Raw genomic sequence first — 22,844 nt, forward strand, 5'->3', positions numbered from 1 at the left:
GAATCTCCCCCACTCTTAATTGAAAAAGCCTATCCACGTTTACTCTGTCTGTCCCTTTTAAAATCTTAAACACCTCTATCAAGTCTCCTCTCAATCTTCTACGCTCCAGAGAAAAAAGCCGCAGTCTGCACAACCTTTCCCTGTAACTCAAACCTTGAAATCCTGTCAACATTCTCGTGAAACTGCAAGAAACTGCAGCAAGTGGTGAACCCAGTTCTGACTATTACACAAACCTCCCTCCCATCCATTGACTCCCTCTGCCCTTCTCATTGCCTCAGAAAAGCAGCCAACCTACTAAACGACCCATCCCACACTGGCCACGCACTCTGCTCCTTCCTTCCATCAGGAATAAGATTCATTATGGAGCATAATATACAAATAATATGTTGGATGGGGAGAATGGAGATGAAGACCAGGGGAATCCTGTGCTCATTGTGTCTCAGTCGGAGCGGGCCAGGCCAGATACAGGTAAGGGCGAATTGATGGCAGTAGAGAGGAAGCTGCAGCGGGCTGCATTGATCCCCAAGCAAACCAGGTCTTGGAGGTGCAGGCTCATGCGGGGCTGAGAGCCCCGAGACTCTGGGAGTGTTGCCAACCCTCCAGGCTGACATCACAATGGTCCCAGGGGCAGCAAAGTATCATTGGGGTTGTGCTCATTAGCTCACATGGGAGTTCCAGTAAAATCAGTTAAACCGACTCACACTGACTGCTGTGTCTTTGTTCACTACATTTGGTGACCCTGACAGTCAAATTGGCAAATTTGGACCTCACAATGAATGATGCTATCGCAGTCTCCTTGAAGCTGCCTACATTCTGGATCTCACAGCCTGCTGTCTGGTTCCAGCGGGCTGAGGCTCAGTTTCATGTTAGGCAAATCACTAATGATGCCTCGAAACACTATTACGTGGTGATTTCTCTAGACTAGGAGACTGCCAGCAGGATTATCGATTTCCTGCAGCAGCCCCCACCAAAGACAGCTACAATGGTCAGCCGTAGAGAAAGCCTGCTCTATCTTTGGGACCGGCATTCTGGTTGGCATTTCTTGGTTGACATGGGAGCAGTGATCAGCATTTTGCCTCCCATGAGCCAGGACACTCATACTGGAAAGACAGAACCTTGCCTTGCTGTGGCTAATGGCAGCAGTATCTGAAATACAGAGTGTGGACCATCCCACTGGAATTTGGCCTCTGCCAGTTTAAATGGACCTTCACAGTGGCAGCGCATCGCAACCCCTGCTGGGTGCAGACTTCCTCCAGGCCCAATGCCTCCTCAAGGACCTGAAGGGGCGCCGCTTAGTGAACTCTAAGACCTTCCAATCCCTCACCCTATGCCAGGTCACTCTACTGGCACTTCACCTCAACTCGGTGACTTTCTCTCACATTTATGCCAAGATCTTAGCGGAGTTTCTGAGCATGGTCACCCCCCCCCCCCCCAATTCTCCGAAGCATGGTGTCCAGCACCACATTCCCAAAGAGGGACTACCTGTACACACCTGTGCCTGCAGGCCGCTTCCTGACAAGCTGCAGCTTGCCAAGATGGTGGAAATGGGGATAGTACAATGCTTCGATAGTCCATGTGCATCCCCCTGCACATGGTTCTCAAGGCATCTGCTGGCTGGAGACCTTGCGATTATTGCCAGCTCAACGACATTATGCCGGCGGACAGATATCTGGCTCCTCATAACCAGGATTTCACCGCCAATCTTCACAGTGCAAAGATCTTTTCAAAATTCAGTCTGGTTAGGTTATACCATCAGACCCCAGTACACCCACGATGATGTTTCAAAAACAGTGCTCATCACTCCTTTTGGGCTGTTCGAGTTCCTGTGTATGCTTTTTCGTTAAAGAATGTGGTGAAAACCTTCCAGAGGCTAATGGACTTGGTAGGCCACAGCTTGGACTTTGTGTTCATCTATCTGGATGACATTCTTATTGCCAGCCACTCCTGTTAGGAGCACAGCACACACCTGTGCCAGCTCTGCTGGTGCCTTAGTGAATACAGAGTGGCTTTCAATCCTGCCAAATGCCAGTTGAGGCTTACAACCATCAATTTCCTTGGGCACCTAATTAACCAGCATGGTGCAGTGCCGCTTTCTTCCAAGGTGGAAGCTATAAGAAGGTTCGCCCAGCCTTCCACAGTTAAAAGGCTGCAGGAATTTGTAGGCATGGTAAATTTCTACCATCACTTTCTACCAACGGCAGTCAGGATCATGCAGCCGTTCTTCAAACTACTTTCTGGTTAGCCCAAGGACCTGGAGTGGAACGAGAAGGTGACTGCAGCTATAAACAAAGTGAAAGATGTGCTGGCCAATGCCACCATGCTCGTGCACCCATGAGTCAACATGCTCACGGCCCTGATGGTTGATGCATCAAACACGGCCATGGGTGGCATCCTGGTGCAGCTGGTTGGAGTTGGAAGCCACTTGCTTTTTTCAGTCGGCAGTTGAGGCCACTGGAGCAGAAATACAGTGTGTTCGACTGAGAACTCGTGGCCCTTTACCTTGCTTGCCATCTGCCATTTCCAGTACTTCTTGGAAGGAAGGGATTTCACCATTTTCACGGACCACAAGCCCAACATTTGCCCTTGCTAAGACGTCAGATCCGTGGTCTGCAAGACAACAGAGGCATCTCTCCTGCATCTTGGAATACACCACTATCATCAGGCACTTTTCAGGCAAGGGTAATTTTGTGGCAGACACTCTCTCCCGTATGTCCATTCAATCGATCAGGTCTTTGGCTCCAGGGATTGACTACACTGCTCTGGCAGCAGCACAGCTACAAGATGCCAAGATACCACCCTACCTTCTGTCATTTCAGGCCTCAAACTAGAGGATGTGTGGTTTGGAGTATCCGGGGCTATGCTTCTCTGCCACATATCCACCGGACAGCCAAGACCCACTGTACCGGTGGTTTGGAAGCATTGTGTGCTTGATGCTATTCATGGCTTAGTGCACCCATCCGTATATGCTATGACACAGTTGGTCACTGACAAGTTTATGTGGCATGGGTTGCGTAAACTGGTCAGCCACTGGGCCAGAATTTGCATACACTGCCAGATCTCCAAGATTCAGAGGCACGTCAAAGCCCACTCCAAATGTTTTGACCACTTGTACGTTGACATCGTTGGTCCCCTGCTGATCTCCAGAGGCGCCATGTACCTGTTCACCATGATTGATAGGTTTACCAGGTGGCCAGAGGCAGTGCGACTCTCAGACACATCCATGATGTCCTGCGCCAGGGCTGCCGGCAGACATAACTTTGGACAGGGAGGCACAGTTCACCTCAACACCATGGTCACCGCTATCCCAGTTCCTTGGCACCCAATTACTTTGCACCACAGCCTGTCACCCGCAGTCCAATGGTCTTGCCGAGAGGTTTCACCACCAACTGAAAACTACCCTGATGGCTCAACTTCATTGCCCTAATTGGACTGACAAATTGCCATGGGTGCTACTGGGAATCTACACAGCACCAAAAAAGACCTGGCCTCGTCCTCCGCTGAACTCGTGTATGGAGCCCCGCTTACAGTCCCCGGATGAATTCGTACCACCAGTCTAAGGGCACCAGTCTACAGCTCTACTGATGTGACTTCAGGAGAAAGTCATCACCCTGGCACCTGTCCCAACCTCAAGCCATGGTCTGACTGCTTCCTACGTCCTAAGGGGGCTCAAGGACTGCCAGTATGTTTTGTGAGCAGAGGGACATATTGAACTCTGCTTCAGTGGCTGTATGAGGGTCCTTACAAAGTGCTCTGATGGAACAACATGTGTACTGGACATTGGAAGCAGGGAAGAAACATTTGCCATTGATTGCCTCAAGCTGGCACACGTCGACCTGCAGCAGCAGGTGCCGGTAGCATGCCCACGGCTAAGAGGTCACCCACCTAAACCAAAGAACTTATACAATGAATGAATTCCTCACTTCCTGACTCTGGTTCTGAGGGGTGGGAGGGTGTTGTCATTTAGCAGGCTGTACCAATCCGCAAGCAAACAGAGAGGCTCAGAGCCCCAAGGCACTGGGAGCATTGCCAGCCCTCCAGGCTGACATCATAATGGTTCGAGGGAGAGCAAAGTATCAAGGGGGTTGTGCTTATAAGCTCACATTGGGAGTTCCAGTAAAATCAGTTAAACCGACTCGCACCGACTACTGTCTTTGTTCTCTAGAAAGCCACATTTTTGAAGAAGGAGGACATATCAGATGTTCTGGAATAGATGACTTCCTGTGAGCAGATGCCACAGAGGAATTGAGAAAAAAATAATAGAATCCTGACGGTGTGAAGAGGTGTCGTCGAAGTAACTGTGAGAGTTGGTAGGTTTGTAGATATCTCTAGAAAGTTTGTCTCCTGAGATGGAGACAGATCCTGAAGGGGAGTATGTTGCCAGATATGGACCATGAATTTGAGGTTGGGGGTGAAAGGTAACAGCAAAGTGGATAAAGTTGATGAGTTCATCATGGGTACAGGATGCAGCTCTGATATTATCTTCCGTATTATTTTACACCTGCAACATGATCCCACCACCAAACATATCTTCCTTTCTCCGCCTTCCACAGGGACCACTACCTCTGAGACCCCTTCGTCCATTCGTCCCTTCCCACTAACTGCCTCCTTGCTACCTACTTTGTGACCGCAAGAAATGCTACACATATGTTCACATCCTCTCCCTCACCTCCATTGGAGATGCCAAACAACCCTTCCAAGTGTAGCAACTCAAGACTTGTGAATCTGCAGGTGTCATCTACTGTATCTAGTGCTCCCACTGTGGTCTTTTCTACATTGGAGAGACTGGAAGTTTTGTTGAGCACCTACCAGTGGCTAACCATTTTATTCCACACACCATTCCCACATCAACATGTGTATTCATGGTCTCATGCACAGCCAAACCAAAGCTACCCCCATATTGGAAGAATATCATCTAATATTCCATCTAAGCACTCTCCTACCAGTCAACAACCAACTTCTCCAGTTTTTGTTAATCCTTTCCCTTAAGAGTCTCCCTCTTTCCCTATTCTCTGTCTCCTTTCCTCCAGTTCCCCACCTCCCTCTCCATTCAGAGGACTACCCCCTCCCCTATCATTCCCAGTTGATTTTCTCTTCTATCATTCCACCTGTTAACCTGTACTCCTCCCCGACCTCTTCCTCCATCGTCTCCTCCACCTTTTTATTCAGGTGCCTGTCTGCTTTTTGTCAAAGGGCTCAGGCCTGAAACATTGGTTACCCTTTACTTCCTATCTATAAATGCTGCATGACCTAAATCAGAATAAGGATTTATTGTCATAATCAAGTCCCCAAATTCGTTGTTTTGCAGTAGCATTGTAAACATTCATATTATAACCATCTTGCAACAATAATGTCTTTGGTTCATTGACAATTAATTATTATTCAGGAATCTGATGGCAGCAGGGAAGAAGTGCCACTGAGTACTTGGTCTTTAGGCTCCTGTACCTTTTTCCTGATAGTAGCAGAGTGAAGAGAGCATGGCCTGGGTAGTGGGGGTCTTTGAGGATAGAGGCAGCTTTTTTACTACACCGTCTCTTGTTGATGTCCTTGATGAAGAGAAGGCTGTTAACTGTAATGTTGCAGGCAGAGTTAACAACCCTCTGGAGTTGTTTCTTGTCTGAACATTGATGCCTCCTACAAGACAGTGATGGACCAGCCAGCCAGAATGCTCTCCACAATATACCTGTAGAAGTTTTCGAGAGTCTTCGGTGACATATCGAATCTCTTCAACACTTCGTAAAGTATAGCTGCTGGTGAGCCTTCTTTGTGATTGCATCAACTTGGAGACCCCAGGACAGATCCTCAGAGATGTTGACACCCAGGAATTTGAAGTTCTTGACTTTCCCCCCCACCCCCACTTCCACTACTGAGCCCTCAATGAGGACTGGATCATGTTCTCTGACTTCCTCCTGAAGTCCACAATCATCTTTCTGGTTTTGCGTGACACCACTTCCTCCTTTTACGCTTCCTCATTGCCGTTTGTGATTCTGCTGACAACTGTAGTGTCTTCGGAAAATTTGTAGATAGCATTGGAATTGTGCCTGGCCCCAGAGTCATGGGTGTATAAGTAGTGGGCTAAGCACGCATCCTCGGGGTACACCTCCATTGATAATCAGTGAGAAGGAGACATTGTTTCCAATTCATACTGACTGTGGTCTTCCGATGAGGATGTCAAGGATCCAGTTGCAGAGGCCTAGAGTTTGTAGCTTCTTGACCAGCACTGAGGGAATAATGGTATTGAAGACTGAGCTGTAGTCGATAAAGAGCATAGTATGTATGAGTTGCTGTTTTCGAGTGATCTAGAGCTGAGTGGAGAGCCAGCGATATTGCATCTACTGTGGAGCAATTGTGACAATAGGTGAATTGCAGTGGGACCAGATCTTTGCTTAGGTATGTGTTAATTCTGGACATAACCAGTGTCTCAAAGCATTTCATCACAGTAGAAGTTGGTGATACTGGGTGATAGATGTGGAGGCAGCTCACACTGTGCTTCTCGGACACGGGGATGATTGATGCAGGTGGGAACCTTTTGAAGCAGGTGGGAACCTCTGACTGCAGCAATGAGGTGTTGAAAATGTCTGTGAACACTCCAGCTAGTTGGATGGCACAGATTTTCAGTACCCTGCCAGGTACGCCTCAAGGGCCTGATGCCTTGTGAGGGTTCAACCTCTTGAATGATGTTCTGACGTCATCCTCAGCCTTTGCAGGGATTCTAGTAGGCACTGTTTGGTTCTCATTCTCAAAGTGCAGTTTCTCCTGCACTTTTGGATGATAAGAATTAGGTTTTGAAAGGTGTAAAATTTCAGTGTGTGACATCCAGTGTAATAACAGTATAATGTTATATAACTAAAGTGGGCAGTTCAAATAAACAGAATATCTGAAGACATTATAAAAGAAGAAGCTTGAGCATACAAGAAGATTCAACAATTGAGCATGAGGCCCCATCAAGTAAAATTGACATCAATTGATGGGGAAGGTGCTGGCTGCAGATTTTGTTTGATCAGAAGACTATAATAAGGAGCTCTTCCTTTGTGCAGTTTGTACTTCATCTAAAACTTGGAATTGTCTAAGTACTAACAAGCTTATGTAAGAGAAGAGAGAAAGAGAGATAGCAGAAGAAAGAAGGCTGCTAAGCCAGGAGTTCTCATTGGTGGCTGATGATCAACAACAACCCAATCAGTGACTCATTTAAGGACTCTTATTTGTGCATTTTATTGATTTTTTTTTAAATTCTCGCTGCCTTGCACAGGTGGTTTGTTTACATTTGTTATCTGTTTGCAGTTCTTTATTTGTTACCATGTATACGCTGTGTACAGTTTCTTTTAGCATGATCAATTAGTAGTAATTATGCCTGGCCTGCAGGAAAAAGAATCTCAGGGTTGTATGTGATGTCATGTATGTCATTTATTGTTAAATAAATCTAAAATCTGTTAATAAAACCATTCCCTTTTTCTTGATTATCGGAACATCGAGTTCTGGCGAGACAAAAGTTATTGCAGTGCTGTAGAAAATGATTGCTTCAATTAACTACAATGGATTTTTTTTAATGTGTGATTATCAATAATTGCCATCCTGAGCATGTTTATATTTTAAGAAAGAGCTTGGACTCTGATTTCACCTTTCACCAGAGCTTCACAATCAGCACCGTAATTACTTTAAAAGGTTCATTGTGAGAAAAGCACTTAGACTCTCTTTGCAACAGAATGATAGAACCTCCCAAAGAACTGAAGGCTAGTAATTATGTTGCTGACAATCTGCAGTTCTCTTGACATTAAGAAACTGTCAAGGGTGAGCAGTCAACTGCGTTCAGTATCATTGCTAGAAAACATGAGGTGAGTAAATTTATATTCAATTTCTTTCTCCCCTATTCTTCCTTGTACAATTTGAAAGACAGAGGGGTATTGAACACCCCCTGTTGCTAACATTTTACGATGATTGCTCATAGGTATGGCAGTAGCTATGGAGAATGTCCTGTTGAGCCTGATTATGTTCCCATATGTGGTAATTAAAAATACAAATCTTGCTTATAGGGTTATGGGTTTATGTCTAATTTCTTCCTCATCACCAGTTCCCCAATTCATTCATGCCCAAAATTTGTTGATCTTAGTTTCCCATTTTCATACAGCAGAGAAAGAGGACATTAGGCCTCTTCCTACCTTCACTAAGGGTAAATATACGGTGGTCAGTTAACCTAACAACTACCACGTCTTCAAGATGTGGGAGGAAACCAGAGCATTCAGAGAAAAACGTGGTTGCAGGGAGGGCATGCATACTCCACACAGATGGCACCAGAAGTTGGAACTTAACTCAGGTGGCTGAAACTGAGGCAGCAGCACAAGTGCTCAGACATCTTGAATATACTCAACATCAAATTGCATGATATGAGAGTTCATTGTCATATACACAAGTACAGCATATAGATGCACCATAATTCTTGTTTGCTGCTGCCACACAGGTATGTAAGATGCATGATAATGAGTTTATTGTCATATGCATAGTGCAATGTGCATAAGTACTGAAATTCTTTTTTTTAAATTTTTTAACACAGAACAGAAAGATTCTGCATTCACTCTTAAAGTTAATTAACTGCATTGATGCCAATCATTCGCTGCAAATCAGCAATGGAAAGTGTCTCTACACAAAATTTCATTGAACTATCTTCATGGTTCAGAGGTAAGGAAAGCAAGGTGATCATATTAAAACCATGTCCAAACAGCAATAGACACCAATTTTTATGTGATGGTAGGATTCTGATGGAATGGTTCTGGTGAGTTTCATTATATCATGGAACATTGCTCAATTTAAACATTCTTATTCTATTTGAGATTTTTAAAATACCTATATTCTAATTGAAAGAGTGTCTGAAATCTTAGATTCTGCTCATGAACTCCTGAGGCCCTTGAATACTGAGCCTGGCAAATCAGCGTATGGCCTTGCCTTTCACCGGCAAGGTGATAGGGTACCCAAGGAAATCAATAGCCGACAGCCCAAACTGGCACTTCGCCGGGTTGATGGTCAGGCCATATTCACTCAGGAGGTGGCAGAGTTGACACAGGTGCATCAAATGCTCTTGGTGTGAGTGGCTGGCGATCAGGATATTATCTAAGTAGATGAAGACGAGATCTAAGCCACATCCCACTGAGTCCATGAGCCGCTGAAACATTTGTGCCGCATTCTTGAGGCAGCCGCAGGAACTCAAATAAGCTGATTGGGGTAACAAGGGCCTTCTTGGGGACATCACTGGGGTGGACGGGAATCTGGTGATACCCAGACCAGGTCGACCTTGGAAAAGATGCGTGCCCCATGCAAATTAGCTGTAAAGTCCTGAATGTGGGGGACTGGGTAGCAGTTGGTTGTGGTGACATTGTTGAGCCTTCTGTAGTCACCGCATGGACTCCATCCTCCAGATCACTTGGGCCCCATGTGTAGTGGAGAGGCCCACAGGCTGTCTGAGTACCAGACAATCCTCATCTCCTCCATTTTCCTGAACTCCTCCTTGGTGAGGTGGAGTTTGTTGGGCAGGAGCCTGCATGCTCGGGTGTGTAGTGATGATCCTTGAGGGGAATGTGGTGCTGTACACCATGCTTGGGGGCATCTGTGGAGTAATGTGGTGTAATAATGGTCAGGAACTCTGCTAGTATGCTGGCAAATTCGTTGCCTGACAAAGTGACAGAGTCCAGATGTGGGGCCGGTAATTTGGCTTCACCGAGCGAGAAGGTCTGGAAGGTCTTAGCATTCACTAGGCGCTGTCCCTCATCATCCACTAGGAGGCAGTGTGGCTGGAGGCAATCTGTACGTAATAAAGACTACGACACTACTGCCAGTATAAACAACCAGGTGAAGCGACTGAAACCAAACTATAATGGGATGTGCAAATACTGCTGCTGTTGGCAGTGGTGAGCACCAGTCCTGACTTCCCAGCCCAGGTGTTATGGTTTGAGGAGGGAAAGATGCTTACCTCCACCCTGTGTCTATGAGAAACTTTCGCCTGGAGTGTCAGTCCCATAAGTAAAGGAGGCTATCACAATGGCCAGCCATTGTAGCCATTAGTGATGGCCGGCTCTGACATTTCCCGGAAAAGAACAGTGTGTAGCAACAGTGAGCTCCTGAACTCCACTTTTGGTGTTAAAACACCAACAGTCCGAACTGGGATCGCATTTTGCGGAGGGCGTCACCGGCTTCGTTGGTGGCGTGGGGAAGGCCTAGGCCTTGGAGTGTGATGCAGCAACTTGGCCGATGGAGGCCCCACCATGCTGCTTGGTGTGCCGAGGGATATCTGTGTGGGCCACTACTTTGCGTGGGTAACTGAAATTGTTGCATCAATGATGAGGTGGATATCTTCTGGCATTTGCTCAAGAAAGACTTGTTTGAACAGTAAACATGGTTTATGGCCGTCTGCTAGTGCCAGCATCTCATTCATTTAGGCCGATGGTGCGCGGTCGCCTAAGCTGTCCATGTGGAGCAACCATGCTGCAGGAGATGCCAAAAGAATGGACCAGGACCACCGGTGGCTGGTGTAGGAAGTTGATGATTCGTCCTGCTGTTCCTTGGACCACATATTAGTACTTTGAGGCATCCAAGACAATTTACCAGACCTGGAATTGGGCTTCGGCCTGTTCAAACCAGGATTGTGGCTGCGAGGTCCAGAAACTCAGCAGTTTCAGCGAAACTCCATTCTGTGTGCTTGGGTCAGTCATCGTTGGGTCCAAATCCCATTTGGATCATTGGACTCACTAGGCACTAGGCACGCAGTGAGCAAAAGAACCACGCAGAGTCAAAAGTGCGATGAACCAAGTGACTTTATTAGAGCCCTCGCCTTGGAACCCGATGATGTTTGGGACTCCCGGGACCTTTATGACATCAGCTGCCAGACTGTGGGTTTGTCCTGCACCCAGATCTCACAGTCAGATCTGCTGTGGACTTGCCACGACTCCATGAGCTGGTTTGCCTGTTGCGTGGGTGAGCCACCGCACAGTATAAGTTTAGTTCTTTTCTATATATTTTATAAGGAGAAAGATTAGCAATGAAAATGAAGGTGCAAAAGAATCTATGAAGGATTTGATGAACTGAGAAAGGAGGCCAAAGCGTGGAAGATGGAATTTAATTTAAGGCGTTGCAGTTTAAGGGTAGCACGGTTCGCGAAGCAGTTAGCGTAATGCTATTACAACGCTAGTGACTCGGGTTTGAATCTGCTGCTGTCTGTAAGTAGCTTGTATGTTCTCCCTGTTTGCTGTGAATTTCCTCTGAGTTCTCCCACCTTTCAAAATGTTTTGGGGTATTTGGACAGCGTGGGTTTGTGGGCCCAAAAGGCCTGTTACCACGCGGTATTTCTAAATTTGAAATTTAAAAAAAAAGTAGAACTTGCACAGAGAACGGGAGGGCCCTGTAAAGTGTAGAATAGAGAGACTTCGAGGTGCAGGTACATAGTTCCATGAAAGTGGCAATAAAATTAGGATGGTTAAGAAGGCATTTGACGTGCCTTCATTGATCAGAATTTTGAGTACAGGAGCAAGAATGTCACATTACATATGTGCAGTACATCGGTAAGACCACGCTTGGAGTATTATGCGCAGTTCTGGTCATCTAGCAGTTGGAAATATATCATTAAGCTCTCAAACTTCCACATTCCTTTTGGTTAGAGAATTCCAAAGTTACACCATTCTCTGGAGTAAGTAATTCATTCTCATCTCTTTCCTGAATAGCAGGACCCCTTTCACCGACACTGTAACCCTTGGTTATATCCAAATTAGCCTATGGAAACATTTACAATATGTTGACGCATGCAAGCTCGTAAGAATTTTGTACATTTAAATATAAATTTTTAAAATTTAAAATATTTCAAATTAAATTTTAAAATTTAGTCACAGGCCATTTTGGCCCATGACTCTGTGCTGCCCAACTTACACCCAATTAACCGACACACTCGGTACATTTTGAATGGTGGAAGGAAACCGGAGCTGCAAGGGGAAACTCTTGCAGATGCAGGGAGAACATACAAACTCCTTACAGACAACGCCGGATTCTAACTCCAGTCCTGATCGCTGCTGCAGTAAAAGTGTGGCGCTAACTGCTATGCCAACCTTGCTGCCCCTAAGAGATCTTCTTGTCTGAAACATACTAATCCAGACTCAAGGGAGATGAGATCCTTTGTTGCCCATAATCAGATTGGATAGGTATTAGAGAATAAGAAAAAGAAGGGTGTGAGTGCTGATTAAATTATATTCAAGAAACATAACCAAACCCACTGCTATATTGCACAACGTCCAGCAATTTAAACACAAACTCCTTCCCATCACTATTGCAACATGCCTGCAGTGTGCAATAGCCCAGGAATGCATTGACTAGATGAATTTGATAACATCTCCCAAACCCACAACCTCAACCACAGAGACTGAGAAAGCAAATGAAGGGGAGACCTATCACCCGCAGGTTCACACCAAGAGAATCCTCACCTGGAAACATGTTCACTGGGGTTAAAATCCTGGCAATGACTGCAGTACAACATTGTGTAGGTTTCTTCACCTCATAGAATAAGGGCCATTAAAGATTGTCAATAAATGCTGTCTCCTGCAGAGATATTGTATTATCTCTATAATTAGAAAAAGATTTCTGTTGTATTTGTGGGTTTCCTTTGTGTTGCTATAAATATCCATTTTTAACAGAGGTGGAACTTTAGCAAAATATCTTTCATTATTGAAAGCATTAACCCTTAACTAACCAGTCGAGTTTGGCACCTCATGCGCAGTATAGTGGCGCTGCAGGTAGAGCAGATGACTCATAGTACCAAAGATACAGACTCAATCCTGACCTCGGATGCTGACTGTATAGAGTTTTCGTGTGACGGTGTGGGTTTCCTCCTGGTGCTCCATTTTCCTCTGAGATTGGGGTTGGCAAGTTATTTATCACTGTAAATTGCCCTAGTGTGTAGATGGAGTGGTAGAATCTATTGGGAGGAGGAAGAGGGAGGGAAGAATTGACAGGAAAAAAGGAAGAATAAAATTGGAATTCATGTAGGTGGTCGGTGAGGATCAGACTTGTTGGTAAGAATGGTTGGGACAAATTCAGTGAGATCAGATCTGATTCTCTAAACAATGTATCAGTCATACCATATTCTACACAGTTTTTAAAGGCAAATTTACACAAAAGCACTACACTTTCCATGTTGTAATTTCCAGGTTAAGGAGAAATTAGTCATTATTTTTCTGTGAAACTGAATCATTGGGCAATACTGTTGTACTCCAGAAGGCAAGTCTCCCCTCCCACAGCTTCCTCATTTCTGAGAAAAGTAAGAAATATCAACCAGGAAAAGTGTGTTTGTCAACTAGAAACCAAAGTTCAGGAACTGTGCCTTTTAAAGCCTTTCAGTCCAGGAGTTTGCCATTATTCTACATGGGAGTCTGAGTGAGACAGCTCTACCAGATCTGCTTTTACAGTGCCTGCTGTTGGTGTTTTGCCAGTGAGTATTCTGCTCTAAATCTCCAAGAACATTGAAGCAGCTGATACCAGATGTTAGGCTTATTCTGTTACTGATATTTTCTGTCTCCGTGGTCTGTCTATTGAAACTGTGTTCTCTGCATTTAATCCTTTGAAAGACAATTGTTCACTTCATCAACCAGAATATTTTAAATGGTGCAAAAGATTTCTGGGAGCACTTTTGCCAATCATGCATTTATTTTAACGCTCAATCTTTTTATATTGCTCCAGTATGAAGTCAGTTTGTTATGAAGGGAAGGGACACAAATAGTCTGAAAAATAGCAGATGGGATTAAAGGTAGGGAAAGCAATAAATTTTCTTGCGTGTTTAAAATTGGGAAGGCTCTTGATGAAGGTAAATAATCGGAGGGTGATTTCAAAAGATTGCTAAAAGATTGAGGCATGAATATCCCTTATTTAGACAGCCTGATAGAGAGGGGAGAGCAGTCCACTGTTCCTCTGATTCCATTAATTGGTTGAATGTAAATTTGGACAACTCTTTTTATGCTTAGTGAAAAAGTCTAGTGGCTTTGAGGGATGTGTGGGTTTGAAATCACTGTCTGGGTTCTTGAGTATCAGAGCTGCTTGGTGCGTTATTGAGCAGAGGTGTATCAACATGAGTGATCCTCGAACAAAGAAGGTGGGAAGGGATCATGGGCTTGAATGTTAGAAGGTTTAGAATAAGATTGGGATTGAGACAGGGGTTGCTGCTTTATATTGTGAGATGCCCAAAGGATTTAAGGTGAGTAAGGGCCTAACCTCGCAGGGGTCCTGAAGCAGCATTATAATACTGAAGCATGGTTGTCTTGGGAACGCCAAAGACAGTCATAGATCCTCAGTCCTCTTTCAATCCTCCAAAAGAAGCATTATGTGGGGAACTACACTGGGCATGTAAGTGAGGATCACTCTTGGATATATTTGATTAAATTTCCAGAGAGATACAATGGGACTTGGAAACTCCCCCACCTCCACAATTTTATTCAGGTGCCTGTCTACATTTTCCTCAGATCGATGAAGGGCTCAGGCTGGTTATGTATCTTTATCTTTCCTACATAAATAACTCTGTTTGGCCTGTTGAGTTTCTCCAGCATTAATGTTTTTATGCACTGGTCACAAGCCTCCAATCCTGATCTATTTTATTGTGTGCGCACATCTGTTTGCATTTGCTTATGTGAGCATGCATTGTTCATGTGTGTATGTGTGTGTATGTCATGTTTGTGTCTTGAGGCAACAAAAGAAATTCCAGAAATATGCAACAAGACATCTCTGTGAGGCTTTTTCTCTGGAGCGTTGAATTGATCTCAAAGTTTTGCCTGTACCTAATTACCTCATTCAAGTAGAAAATATCTCCCATGGTGTAACAGGACCAATTATACTGGACGGATTTCCCCAAGGCTGGTTCTGTTCTTGCAGCAATACAATGGGTAGGGTTTGGAGCTGTTTTCTTTGACACGTTGTATTCTGTATTGTACACAGTTGACAACTTGGCAGCCTGGGAGTTTACATCAATCATGTGGCACACAACACATTGGGTTTGGGTTAGCTCTCGGATTGTTCCAGAGACACGGGTTCAGTCCTGACATCTGGTAGTCCCTGTGTGGAATTTGCACCTTCTCCTTATCCTCATGGTGCTTGAGAAGGAAACTCAGGTCAATAGGTTACTGTCCACTGTGAATTGTCTCCCCATTCCTCCCTCACTCTCCCCATCCATCTTCTCTCACTCTCCCCATCCATCTTCTCTCACTCTCCCCATCCATCTTCTCTCACTCTCCCCATCCATCTTCTCTCACTCTCCCCATCCATCTTCTCTCACTCTCCCCATCCATCTTCTCTCACTCTCCCCATTCATCTTCTCTCACTCTCCCCGATCCCCACTCACTCACCCTGCCAATCTCTACCTCCCCTGATTTATTTTACACCAGTTAAAGTTCATTTGTCACAAAATACCTAACACAGTAAGATGGATTATTTTGTGAGCAAACTAACAGGTTACCTCTAACTACAGCAAAGATAGAAGAAAGACATCTAAGATAGAAAGAGTGAAGAAAAGATTTACTCAGATGTTGCCCAGCCTTCAGGAACTGAGTTACAGGAAAACTTTAAACAGGTTAGGACTTTATTCCCTGGAGTGTAGAAGAATGAAGGATTTAATAGAGGTATTTAAAATTATGAGGGGATAGACAGAGTAAATATAGGTAGGCTTTTTGCACTGAGGGTAGGTGAGATACAAACCAGAGGACATAGGTTAAGAGTGAATGTGGAAAAGTTTAGGGGGAACTTCTTCACACAGAGACTGGTGGAGTGTGGAACGAGCTTCCAGTTGAAGTGGTGAATGTGCGCTCAATTTTAACATTTAAGAAGAATTTGGACAGGTACATGGATGGGAGAGGTATGGAGGGCTATGGACTGGCTGCAGGTCAATGGGACAAAGCAAAACAAAGTGATTCGGCACAGACTAGAAGGGCCAAAGGAGTAATGTTCTATGGTTCTATTTATGCAGCCATGTAAAGAGCACAATTTTCAGAGTATAGGATTACAATGAAAGGAAGATTAATCAGTACCAAGCAAGGGGAGCATGAGAGCACTGTTGTGGGGTTCATTTAGGAACCTGATAGCAGAAAAGAAGCCTGTTGGTGCGTGCTTTGACACTCTTAACTTTTTCCCTATGGCAGGTGCGTTCAGGGTGTGATGGGTCTTTCGGTGTGTTGGCTGCCTTTCCTGGTCTGCAGGAGATGTGGATAGAGTCCATGGAGGGGATGGAAACTCGTGTAATGTTCTGACCCGCCTTCATCACCTTCTGCAGCTTTTTCTGATCTTGAGCAGACCAACTCCCATACCACTCTGTGATGTATCCAGCCAGTATGCATTTGACAGTGCACCTGTAGAAGTTGTTGAGCGACATGCCGAAGTTCCTTAGTCTTCCAAGAAAGTAGAGGTGTTGAGTAGACTGGCAGACTTGTAACTGTTGGAGTTTAGAAAAGCAGAAGGGGACTGAATGAGACAAAAGATCCTAGGAGCCCCTCACACACTGGATGTGGAGCGGACATTTCCTCTTGGGGGGTGGGGGGGGGAAATCTAGAACAAGGAGAAAGCACTTAAAATTAAGTGGATTCTCCTTTGAGGACAAAGGTGAGCTGAAAATATTTTACCAAAGAGCCTTTGGACCTTTTTTAAAGTGTGGTAGGAGCAAGGAAATAGCAAATATGTAAAAGTGTTGGAGAATCTCAGCAGGTCCTGCAGTGTCCACAGAAGGTAGATATATTACCAACGTTTTGTGCCTGAGGCCTTCGTCAAGGTATGTGCAGAAAGCAAGCAGGCACCTGAATAACAAGGTGGAGGAGGAGGAATTATGGGGCAGAGGGTCCACCTATGGCCTTATAGCAGCTGGCCTGTACTCTTCCCCCTGCCCCTTCTCCCCTCCTCCCTCACCTTGTTATTCAGGCACCTGCCTGATTTTTGCTCTTCCCTTGATAAAGGGCTCAGGCCCAAGACATCAGTTATATATCTTTGCCTCCTGTGGACTCTACAGGACCTGCTGAGTTTCTCCAGCACTTTTGGGATGTAATACGATCACAGTGCCTGCAGACTTTCCTGTTTCTCAAGCAAGGAGGTGGATGGCTACAGAGGTGGGTGGGAATGCTAAGTTGAGGTTACAATTGGATCAGCCAAGAGGCTGAATTGCCAACTCCTTCCTCTAATTCTTATCCTCTCCTGTCATGTCACTGCTCACACCACACCTGTGGCACCTGGTTCTGTGTCTGGCACTTTACTGCTTGTGTGACCACTGGCAATTTCTACCCTCCCACCTATGACCTCTTACCTGTTGGCCTGTGCTCCTCCCACTGCCCCTTCCTCCCTCCTCCCCCCCCCCCAACCTTTTTATTCAGTTACCTGCCTGTTTTTTTGCTCATACTTTGATGAATCTGAGGCCTTAAACGATAGTTAGCCTTTACTTCCTCTGGATGCTGCATGAGCTGCTGAGTTCTCCTGCATTTTTGTGTATTGCTGCCGATTTACAAATGAAAACAAACCATTTTTTTTCTCCTTCATGCTGATACTATTTCCCACAGTCTCTGACACCCAATGACCAAGAAGGTACATTTGGAGATGGTTTACATAATACCATCTGATTATAGTTAGAGTGATTAATCACTTTTTTGATCTGATTAGCTGCTCCATCCTCCTCCAACCGCTTGTATGTGTCATACTGCTGGGTGTGGCTGGATTCTTTTGGCTCCTTTCCTTATCCCACTGATCACAGCCAGACAACAGCCTGCAATGGTATCTCAACCCAGCACTCACATGTCCTCCGACCCCGCCCCAAGAAACTCAACCACACTCCCCTACCTAACTCCTCCCATTTCCATCAACAAACTCTTTCGGACCTGCTGAGTTCCCCAACTTCTCAGCGTTCCCGCATTTGGAGTCTTTGTGTTTCTCTAACCTTCTATTCTGCAAATTCTCAAAGTATGTTGAGATTGGAACGAGGAGGCATGCGTTAATGGTGAAAACCTGTCCAGGTTTTGGAGGAGCATTTAGTAGAGACTTCATGAAGAGAGTGGTGAGAGTGCAAAATGACCTGCCATCTGAAGTGGCAAATGTGGGCTCCATTTTGATATTTAAGAAAAATTTGGACAGGTACATTGGTGTCGGTGCTGCTCAATTGCTCAGCAAAAGGAGGTGTAAGGTGCTCCTTCGGTCCGATAACCTACAGGTCACCCTTGGGCAAGGAGCAATACTTGTTCAGCCTCCCACTCAGGGTCACGTGAAGCTGTGGATTACAGATGGTGGATGGTTTTTACAAGTGGATTCTACAATTTGGAATTTATGATTGTAAAACTAAAAATGCTGGGCAGATGAATCTGCTGATCAATGGCCAGGGTTACCATTGATCAACTACAACTGAAGAAGGCAATGGAAAACCACTTCAGTATTTCTCCCTACTATGGTCTCAGCTCAAAGATGGAGCCTTCACCGAAGGAGAACAGGGGAGGCAACAACTACAATTCAGAGGGTCAGAGATCATGACAGATTGAGAGACATGATCGCCCACGCCGAATGGCAAGGCACCTGAATGATGAATAATATGGATGGAAGGGATATAGACTGGACACAGGTCAGAGGGACTAGACAGACTAATAGCTCGGCATGGACTAGATGACCAAAAGGGCCTGTTCTGTGCTGTCGTGTTCTGTGGTTCTATGTATGGCTACTTTGAAGAAATTCTTCTTTTCTCCTCTTCCCACTTTTGTTTCAATAAAGGATCCCTATCCAAAACATTGACTGACCATGGATGCTGGCTGACACGCTGAATCCCTCCAGCTTCCCATTTCTTGTTGAAGGTTCCAGCATTGGCATTTTTGTAAAAACACACTGAAATGCTGGAGGAACTCAACCGGGCTTTCATAGGAGACAAAAATTAGGTGTTTTTATGCCAGGCCTCCGCTTCGAGGCTAGCTTCAAACACAGATAAAAATTTTAAACTTGCCTGTTTATGGAGAAGCTCTAAAAGGCTGCTCCAGCGCCATTGCACTGCCTGTCATAAGTACACAGCAGAGCAATGGCCATCTTCCCTACCTATAATACCCCCACACAGCTGGAACCACTCTGCATTTCCCAGAAAGGTACCAGCTGCGTGAGGGATTATAGGTAGAGTAGACAATCATTGATCTGCCGTGTATTGAGCCATTGGTGCCAACAAGCAGCCCTGAAGGCCAAAGTGACCCGGTGAGTTGCCAGAGGCCAGTCACAGCCCACCCCGGCTGCCCATGACAGCTTATGCCTGAAATGTTGGTTGTGTTATCTTTAAATAATTTAGATATACAGCACAGTAACAGGCCACTTCAGCCCACAAGTCCAATTTACACTCAATTAACCTTCAACCCCCAGTACATTTTGAATGGTGGGAGGAACCAGAGCCCTCAGGGAAAATCTGTGCAAACATGGGGAGAATGTACAAAATTCTTACAGAAATTCTGGATTCGAACCCTGATCCTGATCTCTGCCACTGTAAAGGTGTTGTGCTAACCGCTATGCCAACCATGCCACTCAAAGCTTTATCTTTACTATATAAAGTACACTGTTTGACCTGTTGAGATTCTTCAACATTGTGTTTTTACTATATAAATCTACTTGTGGTAGAAATAGTCAAAACTCATGTCTGATGGGATACTTGACCACTTAGAAGCAAGCTCAATTTAAAACTGCTGATACTAGTTGAGAGTAGCCCTGAGTGACAAGCACAGAGCCAAGAGTTCAAAACAAACAAGAGCAGAGTCGTAAAGGGTTCATTGTCAAAAAAATGGTTGATGGAGTTCATATCTTAAGTGTGTGGTGCATGCCTTACAAGAATTGTGGCTGATTGGAGATACTGCAATCTGGAGCAAAAACCTCAGCAAGTCAGGCAGCATCTATGGAGGGAAACAGACTGTCTGGGTGCAGCTCACAAAAAGTTGCTTTACTCTGGCCCTATTTTATCTGCAATGAGAAAATAAAGTTGATGCAAATCAAACCTGACATGATGTGAATGAGATTGAAGGGCTGCATGGCCTACTTTTGTCCAAGCATGGATCAGAAATTAAATTGAAATGCAGTTTGCACCTTGATCGCCTCTAAGTTTAGTTTTATGAAAATATTCTCATCTTCTAACTAAAATACTGCTTTATCTGCTTCCACAGGTGATCTGTGTGTAACATTGAAATTTGACCCTGGGACTCAGCTGTGAGAACTGGGTTCCTTGACTGTTGATGACATGATGCTCAGTCTATGGACCTAGTTCCCCAGTTTGGTGACTGACTTAGCAGCAGTGGGAGTCCAACTCTGAGAAGCTTGAGGAAATTTGGCCCGTCTCTGAGGTTGCTAGCCAACTTTTACTGATTCACTGTATGAAGTACCTGTCCAGGTGTATCACAGCATGGGATGGGAACTACATTGCCCAAGGCCACAAGAAACTGCAGACACTTGCAAATGCAGCTCAGGCTTTTACACTAGCTAACTTCCCTTCCATCAACACCAAGGAACTTCAAGTAACTTGGTGCTCTCCACTCTCTCAACTACAGAGTTGTTGTGTAGTGGAGGGTGGTCATTCCTGATCCTCCTGAAGTTTATGATTATCTCCTTCGTCTTGTCCATGTTGAGACTCAGGTTGTTACACTCGCACCATTTCACAAGATTTTCCTCCTCTGTAGTGCGACTCATCATTATTGGTGATAAGGCCAACTCCTGTTGTGTCACTTGAAAAGTTGATGAAACTGTTAGATGTAAATCTGGCAATGCAGTCATGGGTCAGTTGCATGAACAGGAGCAGGCTGAGCACACAGTCCCAAGGTGCTCCTCTCACCTGTCTCTATTTAAGCCCAAAAAAAAAAGACATGAGGCATAGCTTGCTGATGTTGACATGTTTCTACTAGTGGGAGAATCTCGAACAAGTTGGACATTTTAAATATTTAAATTTAGACATACAGCATGGTAACAGGCCCTTTCAGCTCATGAGCTCATGCCGCCCAATTACAGCCAATTAACCTGCAACCCCAGTACGTTTCGAATGGTGGGAGGAAACTGGAGCCCCCACGGAAAAAGCATGGAGATACAGGAAGAACATACAAATTCCTTACAGACAGCGCAGGTTTCAAACCCCAGTCCTGATCACTGGTGCTGTAATGGCGTTAAGCAAACCACTACGCCAACCGTGACACCCTTACATGGAGGTCTTTGACCAAGATGGTGGTGCCTATGTTGGCCAGCGTACCACAAGGAGCATGGGAGATGACCCTACAGGAATGTGATTGCAGCAGTGAATTAGTGAGGGGCTCAATGATTGAGGACCCACACAGGCTGTGGGCTGCTGGCAACTTACAGGTGAAGGATCCACACAGAGTGGGGGCTGCTGGAAACTGGCTCATAGGAATTGGATATCAGATCCAGGATTTGAGAGGTTGCTGAGGACAAATAACACTTCCAAAGGGCCTCGGACGCTGAAGGCTCCCTGATCATATCGGAGGTTTGGTCTGAGAGCTTAGGTTGCCAATGGTTTGAACCAAAGTCTATGGCTGTAAAAGTTGCATGAATGCTGGAGGCCAATCCACGGACACGCAGTGACTCTGAAGGGATTCTCTTTTGTCTCTCTTTCTCCTATTGTTAGGGGCAACAGGTAACGCTCATGGTGACTCTTTGTTTGCCTTAAGGCAGATATACATTGAAGTAGATCATGTATATTACATATTTATGTATTATGTGATAATAAAAGGAGCCTTCACCTTGAACTTTGAAAAAGGAACCTTGTTTTACATAAGGGCTTTCAATCTCCCTGGTGTGTCTCCCCACTTCTCCCTGGTGTGTCTCTCCAGTTCTCTCGCTACTGCTGTCTTCCTTATGTGCAACATGAAAGTCTGCAGATACTGTGATTGTAGTAAAGACAGAAATGCTGGAGGAACTCAGCCAGTGTCACAGCATCCATAGCAGGTAAAGATATATTACCACCATTTTGGGTCTGAGGCCTTCTTCAAGGTATAAGCAAAAAACAGGAAGGCATCTGGATAGAGACTGGAGAGAGAACAGGGAAAGAATGAGAAGGCAAGGAGTCCAGACCAAAAGAAGTTGATTGGATATGATAAAGGAAAGGTGAGAATTGATTTTGGCTCTGTGAAAGGAGACAGAGTTGGGGGAAAGGCAACGGAGGAGGGTAGGCAGGTTTAATGGAAACCAGAGAAGTCGATGTGAATGCCATCTGGTTGAAGAGTGCCCAGACGGAAGATAAGGTGTTGTTCCTCCAATTTGCGGGTCTCAGTCTGGCTTTACATGAGACCATGGACAGACGTGTCAGCAAGGGAATGGTGCGGGGAATTGAAATGGGTGGCCACTGGGAGATCTATGTTATTGCAGCAGACAGAGCTGAAGTACTCAACAAGGCAATCTCCCAGTCTGCATCCAGTCTCTCTGATACAAAGAAAACCTTTTGTATCTCTCCAATGCCTGCAGTCTCCCTTGTTTACCTCGCACTGCTTATCCTGTATCTGGCCAATAGAGGGTACTCATGCTGTAGGGAAGAAGCCTATTTGATTTAAAGACACACAAATGCTGGAGATAGAAAAGGTAAAGATATATCATCAATGCTTTGGGCCTGAGCCCTTCATCAAGGTGTGGGGGAACATGAGAGATGTCCGAACAAAAGGGAGAAAGGGGAGGGGAGGTTTAGTGAGGGTGGGAGATGATAGGTGGAGGGGGAGGACTGCAGGAAGGGGGAGTAGTCTAGGCTAGGGGAAAGAGAAAGGAAGTAGGAACTGGAATGACTAGTTAAGGGGGAGGGGAGAAGAGGCAAGCTGATTAGTGGAATTCAGTGAACTCAGTGTTCATGGCCTGGGGTTGGAGGGGGCCCA

The 22,844-nt window shown here is 45.2% G+C and overlaps 1 protein-coding gene across 17 annotated transcripts in view; it reads left to right on the forward strand.

The window, feature by feature from the left end:
- Positions 1–22,844, forward strand: part of mfsd13a (major facilitator superfamily domain containing 13A) — a 92,262-nt gene that overhangs the window by 15,864 nt on the left and 53,554 nt on the right. For 8 of the 17 annotated variants that reach the window (XM_069900136.1, XM_069900140.1, XM_069900142.1 and 5 more), the window contains exons 1-2: positions 13,269–13,453; positions 16,143–22,560. The gene's annotated coding sequence lies outside the window, so the exon portion shown is untranslated. Of the gene's footprint in view, positions 1–8,545; positions 8,671–13,266; positions 13,454–16,142; positions 22,561–22,844 lie in introns of those variants that run through there. The other 9 variants (XM_069900135.1, XM_069900143.1, XM_069900139.1 and 6 more) reach the window with 7 other exon arrangements.

The sequence above is a fragment of the Narcine bancroftii genome, chromosome 10, assembly GCF_036971445.1.
Source record: "Narcine bancroftii isolate sNarBan1 chromosome 10, sNarBan1.hap1, whole genome shotgun sequence".
In the NCBI taxonomy this organism is placed as follows: Eukaryota; Metazoa; Chordata; class Chondrichthyes; order Torpediniformes; family Narcinidae; genus Narcine; species Narcine bancroftii.